Source organism: Cnephaeus nilssonii (genome assembly GCF_951640355.1).
Source record: "Cnephaeus nilssonii genome assembly, chromosome: 3".
NCBI lineage: Eukaryota > Metazoa > Chordata > Mammalia > Chiroptera > Vespertilionidae > Cnephaeus > Cnephaeus nilssonii.
Genome location: NC_137074.1, coordinates 86556624 through 86566790, shown reverse-complemented (window position 1 = coordinate 86566790; position 10167 = coordinate 86556624). Strand labels below are relative to the sequence as shown.

Below are 10167 nucleotides of genomic sequence, written 5' to 3'. Positions count from 1 at the left end.
CTGGTCAGACTTAGAACATTTTGGGTGAATACGTAACCCAATATATTACAAATGCAAAATAAACCTAGGGTAGGATCAAGAGATATACTACAAAGTAGCTTGATACCATATTAACAAATGAGAGTATGATTATTTCCCATGTAATTAACACATTGAAGATGCACATCCTATACTAGCTGTTTTATATGTATGTTTCCATTTCATTCCCAGATCAATACTAAAAAGAAAGCATCATCTCATTTTATAGAAGAGAAAGCTGTTGCCAGTTATACATGGATGATCTGAGGTTATAAAACTTATCACCAGAGAGACATTGAATGTTTTTGACCAAGGAGGTAAGATGATGGAAAGTGTAAATTCCTATAGTTATTTAATAATTGCTAATTAAAATTCTCAACTTACTCTATGCCAAATGTAAAATAAGAAGCTATTGATTACTACATACATAGGAGGGTCATTAATTATGCAGCAGATGATGTTGTCTTAGTAGCTTTCCTTATGAAAGCAAGAGGGTCCTCTCAGGCATTTCACTTTCTTCCTTCTTTGCAACATATCATTGGAGGTGTTTTTGCCCTTTCTGGTGTATAAATAAAGGTTATCTAGAAAATTATTTCAGCATTTTTCTTCACATTTTCATTTAGGAATAAGTCAACCCATATAATCTTGTACAAAGCATTAGTTTGGATTATATTTTTCAGTTTCATTTGCAGAAAACTAAACCTTGAGGAAATTTGAAACATGACAGGAAAATAAGATTAAGGAAAGGACAAGGTTTGCAAACATATTATTTGAGTTTAGAGGAAGGACTTAGTTGAGTGGCTAGAGAGATATAATTCTCCTGTAACTGTTCTTACTGAAATCACCAGTGACCTCCAAATTGATAAATCCAAAAGAGAATCTTCAGTTCTCAACCTATCTTATTAATTGGCAGTATTTGCTATAATTTACAGAAACCACTTCTGTTTTTGAGGTATGATTGGCATACAAAAGCTGCACATATTTAAAGTATACAACTTGATAAAAGTGGTGAGAGTGAGCATTCTTATATTGTTTCAGATCTCCAAGGATAAGTTAGTTGTGGGTTTTTGCTATATGACCTTTATTGTGTTAAAGTAAGGCCTTCTATACACAATTTTTTCGAGTTTTTAACATAAAAGGGTGCTGATTTTCAAATGAATTATCTGCATCTAAGATGATTATGTGATTTTTTTTCCTTCATTCTGTTAACGTGGTGTACCACATTATTTGATTTTCAGATGTTGAACTATCTTTGCATCCCAGAGATAAATCCCACTTGGTACTGATGTATGATCCTTGAAATATACTGCTGAATTTGGTTTGTTAATATTTTGTAGATAAATTTTGCATCCATATTTATCAAGGATATTGGCCTGTAGTTTTTTTGTGGCATCTTTGTCAACCTTTAATATCAGTGTGATGCTGGCTTTATAAGGCTTTATAAAATGAGTTTAGAAGTTTTCTCTATTCTTCTATTCTTGGAAAATTTTAATAAGGCTCAGTATTATTATTATTATTTTAATATTTGGTAGAATTCATCTATGAAACCATCTGGTCCTAGGCTTTTTCTTTGATATATTTTAAATTTCCAATCCAGTTTCCTTATCTGTTGTTAATCAGTTTGCCTTTCTATTTCTTATTTTTTCAATATTTTATTAATCTTTTTTTAGAAAGAGAGAAAGGGGGGAGAGAGAGAGAAACATTGATACAAGAGAGAAACATTGATCAACTGCCTCTTGCATGCCCCCTACTGGAGAGCGAGCCTGCAACCCAGGCATGTGCTCTGACTGGGAATTGAACCAGCAAACTTCATGGCACTGGATGATGCCTAACCAACTGAGCCACACCAGCCCAGGGTATTATTTCTTCTTGATTCAGTCTTGGTCCATTTGTATATTTGTAGGAATCTGTCCATTTCTTCTAGATTTCCATTTTCTTGATATAAAATTATTCATTGTAGTCTCTTATAACCTTTTTTATTTTTGTCTTAGTTGTAATGTCTCCCCTTTCATTTCTGATTTCAATTATTTGAGTCATTTCTTTTTTTTTTATTGGTTAGTCTGATTAAGGATTTGTCAATTTTGATGAACTTTTCAAAACACTCTTAGTTTTATTGTGTGTTTTTTTTATTGTTTTTCTATTCTCTGTTTATTTTTTTCTTCTCTAATCTTTGTAATTTCTTTCCTTCTGCTAACTTGGGTTTTATTCTTCCTTTTTAGTTTCTTAAGGTGTAAAATTATATTGCTTATTTCAGATCTTTCTTGTTTTCTAATATAGGCATTTATCATTATAAAATTCCCTTTGAGAACAGCTTTTCTTTGTTTCACATGTTTTGGTATTTTATGTTCATTTTTTTTGAGATAATTTCTGATTTCTTGTTTGATTTCTTATTTGATCCAATGGTTATTTAAGAGTATGTTGGTTAATTTCCATGTAATTGTGAGTTTTCTCATTTTCCTTTTATTCTAATTCACTCCACTGTGGTTGGAAAATGTACTTGGAATTATTTCAGTCTTATATTTGTTTAGATTTGTTTTGTGATCTGCTATGTTACCTATCCTGGAGAATGTTCTGTGTGCACTTGAGAAGAATGTGTATCTGCTCCTGTTGGGTGAAATGTTTTATATGTGTCTGTTAGGTCCACTTGTTCTATAGTGTTATTCAAGTTTGCTGTTTCTTGATTTTCTGTCTGGATGATCTATCCATTATTGGTAGTGGAGTATTGAAGTCTCCTCCTATTATTGTAATGTTGTCTTTTTCTTTCTTCATATCTGCCAATGTTTGCTTTATGTATTAGGTGCTCCAATGTTGGGTGCATATATATTTATCATTGGTGAATTTATCTTTTTATGATAATGTCTCTAGAAATTTTGTCTCTAGAGACAGTTTGTGACTTAAAGTCTGTTTTTCTGATGTAAGTGTATGCATCCATGTTCTCTTTTGGTTACCATTTGAATTGATTATCTTTTCCATCCTTTCACTTTCACTCTATGTGTATCCTTAAATCTAAAGTGAGCCTCTTGTAGACATCATACAGTTGGGCATTCATTCAGCCACACTATGTCTTTTGCTTGATGAGTTTAAGTGATTTCCATCTAAAGTAATTGTTGATAGGGAAGAACTTACTATTGACATTTTGTTCACTGTGTTCTGTCAATTTTTCAATTTTTTGTTCTTCTCTTTCTCTCTTGCTCTCTTCCTTTGTGATTTGATGGAGTGTGTGTTTGTTTTTTGTAGTAAGATGCTTTGATTGTTTTCTCTTTATCATTTTTGTATCTACTGTAGGATTTCTCTTTAAGGTTATCATGAGTCTTGCACAAAACTTCTTATAGTTATAACATTCCACTATAAGCTGATAACAACCCAACTTCAATTTCATAGAAAATCTCTACATTTTCACTACCCTCATTTATGTTACTGATGTAAGGATTTACTTCCTTTTATATTGTGTATCTGTCAGAAAACTTTTGTGGTTACAGTTATCCTTAACACTTTTGTCTTCAGACACTATATCTTCAAAACTCTCTAATTCATTTCTACAGCAAAACTCTCTTGATTTTGTTGACTATCCTTTCTATTCTTATCTTGTTAATTAATTTGTTTTGGTTTTCATGGTACTTGAGAGTCAACAGGCTGTGACAAAATCAAGGGGTATAAGAATAATAAAATCAAGTACCTTTAATCTAGTATAAACATTTTTCACAATCTGGCCTCTACATTTTCAACTTTATTGCTAAACCAGATTAACTCACCATTCTGAATTTCTTAACCTAGAACTACTTAGCAGTTATAGCCTCAACAAAATCTTTCTAGAGTCCCTGTAGAAGTTGTTATTCAATTTACCGACCACTCACAGCTCTTATTTGTATATATTTATAGTTGAACGTGTTACATTTGTGTGTTGTTTATGTATAAAAATATCTCCCCACCTTCACTATGTCACAACCTTCTGAATGGCAAGGACATGTCTTTAATCACTGTCAATCCAGTGAGTAGTGATTAATATAAGCTTTAAAAACTCAACCAATGCATATTTAATAAGCAAATGAAAGTCCAATGAGTTAATACTCCCTGGGCCTCTTATTAGTAGTATCATCTTATCATGTCTCTAAACATATTTGTGTCTTTGTTTATTTACCTGCAAAAAAGGTATAATAACTCTTAACCTCCTTAAAATCTCCCAATTGTTGTTTGATATCAAAATAAGAAAATGAATTACAAAAAATATTTTATAAATATAAGGTATTATTTTTAGAAAGCAGAACACTTTGAATGTTATGAGTCTATAGTTTTTCTGAAGTTCCAAATAGCACACACATGCATACAGGCATATGCACACACACACACACAAATAATATTAAATGCTACCAGATTTATTATTCTTACTAATTCCTTCATTTTCTAATGTGCAGAAGAAGTATTAGCTTTGCTATCAAAGGGGAATTATTAACTTCATTTCACAGAGCCTTTGTATGTCTTCTTTTCCCATTTAAAAAAAATCTTTATTGTTGAAAGTATTACATATGTCCTCCTTTATCCGATTTACCCTTTTAGCCCACCCATGCCTTCACCACCCTATTGTCTGTTCCATGTATGCATATATGCATACAAGTTCTTAGGTTGATTTCTTCCCACCCATCCACCCACCCTGCCTTCCCTCTGAAATTCAACAGTCTGTTTCATGCTTCTCTGTCTCTGGATCTATTTTGTTCATCAGTTTATTTTGTTCTTTATATAATGTAATACTTGTCTTTCTCTGACTGGCTTATTTTGCTTAGCATAATACACTCCAAGTCCCTCCATACTGTCAGGGTAAGAGACCTTTCTTTTATACTGGGGAATCCTATTCCATGGTGTAAATGGAATACTTTGAAGCAGCTTTTTTTAACCACTCATCTATTGATGGGCACTTGGGCACAGAGCTTTTGAATTGTCTTAGTCTACATCATTATTGTTCTCTTTGATTTTAAGTTTCTGAAAGATAAGAAATATATCTCTATATAGTACATACTATACCATTATACACAGTCAATAAAAAAGCATCTTTTTAAAAAAAATATCTTTTTTATATATATTTTTATTGATTTCAGAGAGGAAGAGAGAGGAGAGAGAGAAACATCAATGATGAGAGAGAATCATTGATCAGCTGCCTCCTTCACACCCACTACTGGGTGTTGAGCCTGCAACCCAGGCATGTGCCCTGATCAGGATTCAAACTGACCTCCTGGTTCATAGGTTAGAGCTTCATTCCTGATCCACACTGGCCAGGCAAGCATCTTTTTTTTTAATCCTCATCTGAGAATATTTTTATCAATTCTAGAGAGAGAGGAAGAGAAGGAGGGAGGCAAGCAGGGAGGGAGGAAGGGTGAGGAGGAGAGAGACAGAGACAGAGACAGAGACAAAGACAGAGACATAGAGAGACATTGCTGTGAGAGAGAAACATTAATCAGTTGCCTCCCATACGTGCCCCAACTGGGGATTGAGCCTGCAATCTAGGTAAGTGCCCTAAATGGGAATGGAACCTGCAACCTTTTGGTGTACAGGATGATACTCCAACCAACCTAGTCTCCCAGCCAGAGCAAATAGCATATTTGATATTGATAATAATTTTGTGAATGTTTATAAACAGGATGAAAAGTAATTAAAAAAAACTGATATGCAGTAAAAAAAAAATCAGGCAATGATTTTTGATTTTATGATTCCCACTGCAAAATTTCTACAAAGAATGGTATTTTGGCTAGGAACACATCATTTACAAGTCCTTAAACTGTACCAGTTGTTGAATTGTTGAGAACTCAGATTTTTTATTATTGTACTGTATATGAACTAAGCAGTGCTTTTGGCATTCTGCAAACTGTTAAATTTTACAAATGAAATGCACAGCTGGAATATAACTTTATCTCTGCTTCCAGCAAACTTTCAGATGCCTTTAATTCAACTAACATAAAGAAAAGTTAAATTTTAAAAGTTAAATTTTAAAAGTTAAAACAAACAGTAAGATTACTGAAATGTTTTAAATATATGTCAAATTTTTCATCATTCATTGGTTTTACAGATGCCACCTCAGTACTATTGCTCATGTCACTGATGAAGCCATGCTATATAAAGCACAACTCGGTCAAATTCAGGAGAGTTAACAGAGCGATATTCTTTGTCAGAGATGGAATTAACAAGTACAGATTCTGTGGAAACTGTTTGATAACCTTCAGAAATGACACCCTACCTTTGTAGGGCCCAAAGTGACATCATTATCAGGAAGGAATTCCAAATTGTTGCTCTAAAGAACAATACAAAAACAGTGTAAATCTTGGAATTCTGCACATATTTATTTGCCTCACCATTGAGGAGCTCTCAACAGACAGACTCAGCTAAGATGTAAAGCAGCAGAACCTGTGAAAGCTGTGCTAAATACATACACATGTAACACAGTATTGTTACTATTGATACCAACTGGTCTAGAGACCAGAGAGTTTGTGATGAGAACTTTAAAAATAATCCATGTACAAGGTGTTGGGGCTGACAGAAAGGTGACAATAAGAAGTTACACTGAGTGGCCAGATTATTATGATCTCTGAACACATAATAATCTGGCCACTCAGTGTGTGTGTGTATATATATGTATATATATACTAGAGGCTCAGTGCATGAAATTTGTGCACGGGGGTGTGTGTCCCTCAGCCCAGCCTGCACCCTCTCCAATCTGGGACCCCTCGAGGGATGTCCAAATGCCCGTTTAGGCCCGATCCCCAGTAGGATTGGGCCTAAACGGGCATTTGGACATCCCTCTCACAATCCAGGACTGCTGACTCCCAACTGCTTGCCTGCCTGCCTTCCTGATTGCCCCTAACCACTTCTGCCTGCCAGCCTGATCACCCCCTAACCACTCCCCTGCCAGCCTGATTGATGCCTAACTGCTCCCCTGCCAGCCAGTTTGCTCCTAACTGACCTCCCCTGCAGGCCTGGTCACCCCTAACTGCCCTCCCCTGCAGGCCTGGTCACCCCTAACTACCCTCCCCTGCAGGCCTGGTCCCCCCCCAACTGCTCTGCCCTGCAGACCGGGTTCCCCCCAACTGCCCTTCCCTGCAGGACTGGTCCCCCCCAATTTCTCTCCTTTGCTGGCCTGGTCACCCCTAACTACCCTCCCCTGCAGGCTTGATTGCCCCCAACTGCCCTCCCTTGCAGGCCTGGTCCCTCCCAACTGCCCTCCCCTGGTGGTCTGATCGCCCACAACTGCTCTCCCTTGCAAGCCTGGTCCCTCCCAACTACCCTCCCCTGCTGGCCATCTTGTGATGGCCATCTTGTGTCCACATGGGGGCAGCCATCTTGTGTGTTGGAGTGATGGTCAATTTGCATATTACTCTTTTATTAGATAGGATAGAGGCCTGGTGCAGGGGTGGGGGTGGGGGCCAGCTGGTTTGCCCTGAAGGGTGTCCCAGATCAGGGTGGGGGTTCCCTTGGGGCATGGGTCAGCCTGGGCGAGGGGCCTGTGGTGGTTTGCAGGCCAGCCATGACCCCTTGCGACCCAAGTGGAGGCCCTGGTATCTGGGATTTATTTATCTTCTATAATTGAAACTTTGTAGCCTTGAGTGGAGCCAAGCCTCCTGCCTGCTCTGTTGCTGCTGCCATTTTTGTTGGGATTTATTTATCTTCTATAATTGAAACTATGTAGCCTTGAGTGGAGTCCAGGGTGTGCAGAAAGCTTGGCTTCCTCCATCGCCGGGGAAACCCAAGCTTCCTGCTTGCTCCATGGCCACAGCCATGTTGGTTGGGTTAATTTGCATACTCTTTCCTGATTGGCTGGTGGGCGTGGCTTGTGGGTGTAGCAGAGGTGTGGTCAATTTGCATATTACTCTTTTATTAGATAGGATATCTATACATATATTTATATATATATATATATATATTAGATAGGAGATATATATATATATATATATATATATATATATATATATATATATATATATATATTAGAGGCCCGGTGCATGAATTCGTGCATGGGTGGGGTCCGGCCAGCCTGGCCAAGGGGAGGGGACATGGGAAGTTGGCTGGCCTGCCTGCTGGTCGAACTCCTGGTCGAGGGGACAATTTGCATATTAGCCTTTTATTATATAGGATATACACTGAGTGGCCAGATTATTATGCATTCAGAGATCATAATAATCTGGCCACTCAATGTATATCCATTGGTTAGCAAAGCAAGCTTGCATATTGCCTATGTTTGAGCCAGCCTGCAAGTATGCCACCATGAAGGCTGCTCATAGAGTGAGGCAGCTCCAGAAGCAAAAGGATCTGAGGAGCAGGAGCACTGGTGGAAGACGATGGCTCAGACCTAAATATCATCCTAGGCTTCCACTTTTATTTCTGCATGGTATATATCCAGAAGTAGGATTACTTGTCAAATGATACAAACATTTTCAGGATGTGTTACTTACTGCCAGGTTCTTTTTAAAAGTTTACCAGTTGTCATTGTGAGTTTGTACAATTGTATTTATTTCCCCACAACTTGATACACCTATATACACTGAGTGGCCAGATTATTATGATCTCTGAATGCATAATAATCTGGCCACTCAGTGTATATCCTATATAATAAAAGACCACTCAGTGTATATCCTATATAATAAATACACACACACACACACACACACACACACACACACACACACACACTGAGTGGCCAGATTATTATGTGTTCAGAGATCATAATAATCTGGCCACTCAGTGTATATTTTTGTGTGTGTATTTTAATTTATATTTATTGTTAAAAGTATTACAGATGTCCCTTTTTCTTCCCCATTGATCCCTTTTAGACTTCACCCACACCCCAGGCCTTCACCACACTATTGTCTGTGTCCAGGGGTTGTGCATATATGCATATAAATTCTTTGGTTAATCCATTGGCATGAGACAAGATTTTTTTCTTAACTCTCGAATATTTTTAAATATTTGTGTCAGTTGTTTTATCTTTTATATTATTTCTATAAGACAGTTTTATTTTTCATCTAGATTGTGAATTGGGGTCTTCTAATTTCATAGAAGAATGCTAGGAGAATTTTGGTAAATTACATGTTAACTAGACTTTCCCTTACTATTTTTTCTCTTGCTTTTTTTTTTATTTGACACCGTCATTATAATGCTATTTGTTTTCAAAATATCTTCTGCTTTTGTTTATATGCATGTTGGGATTGGCAAGTTATAAAAAGAAATAAAAATTTAGAAATATAAATTATTAATGAAAAAGCTTTATAACTGATCAATATCTCCATCATGCCAACATATAAGGTTAAAACATTTAATAGATATCATATAACAAAAGAAAAATAGCTAACATAAAGCAAGATGTTTTTATATTTTATAAATTTCCCAAAATGAGAATCAATATTAATTAGTTTTTCAACCAAAATCAATGCTTACTATCAACAAACTAAAGGCTTGAGTAAAAATTAGAGAAAAAATAAATATTGAATGTGAACAATTTAACTCAAATTAATTGAGCTTGTGTTCAAGAATATTGCACTAATATGTAATTTTAATTTTTTACTTTAATATTTTGCCTTTTTATATATCCATATGGATGTTCAAATTTTTCTTTGGACAGTAGGAATACCTTAATCCAGTTTTGAAAAGTAGTAATAATATGCGAGTCTAAATCCTAAAATCTGGTAGACAAAAATGAAATAAATAGGCATGAGTAAAGATTTTAATAACACAAGTTTTCTAGAATCATGAACTATTTAACATAACTTACGCTTATATGTACAGAATGGGATGTATTGCTTACTGCCATCTCTAAGTTATAGAGAAATGTGTGATAGGATGGTCACATACCATCAAAGATGAAATTAGATATTTGGAAATATACTAATATGTTGTTTTAGAATAATTAATATCACTTCATAATATTGAATAAAACTTGGTTAAAGTCAATCTCATAAACGTGCAACTATTAATATTACTACTTTTCTATTTAAAGAGAAAGGAATGAGCCTAAAATAAAATGGCTAATATTTAAAGATACAATCAGCAGTATAATTTCTTATCTTTGCAATGTTCTGTAAAGTTTTCATGTCTATTTGAATATTAACTCAGGTAAATCAAATTTTAAATTTATCTTGAATGATACTAAACATGACTAAATCAAAAGTCAGT

The 10167-nt window shown here is 35.6% G+C and overlaps 1 protein-coding gene across 1 annotated transcript in view; it reads left to right on the top strand.

Moving 5' to 3' along the window:
- Positions 1-224: 224 nt before the first annotated feature.
- The window catches only part of HTR1F (5-hydroxytryptamine receptor 1F), a gene marked incomplete at its 3' end in the record, with an annotated part of 97575 nt that continues 87632 nt past the window's right edge, over positions 225-10167 (top strand). The window contains exon 1 of the mRNA XM_079766963.1: positions 225-335. The remainder of the gene's footprint in view (positions 336-10167) is intronic.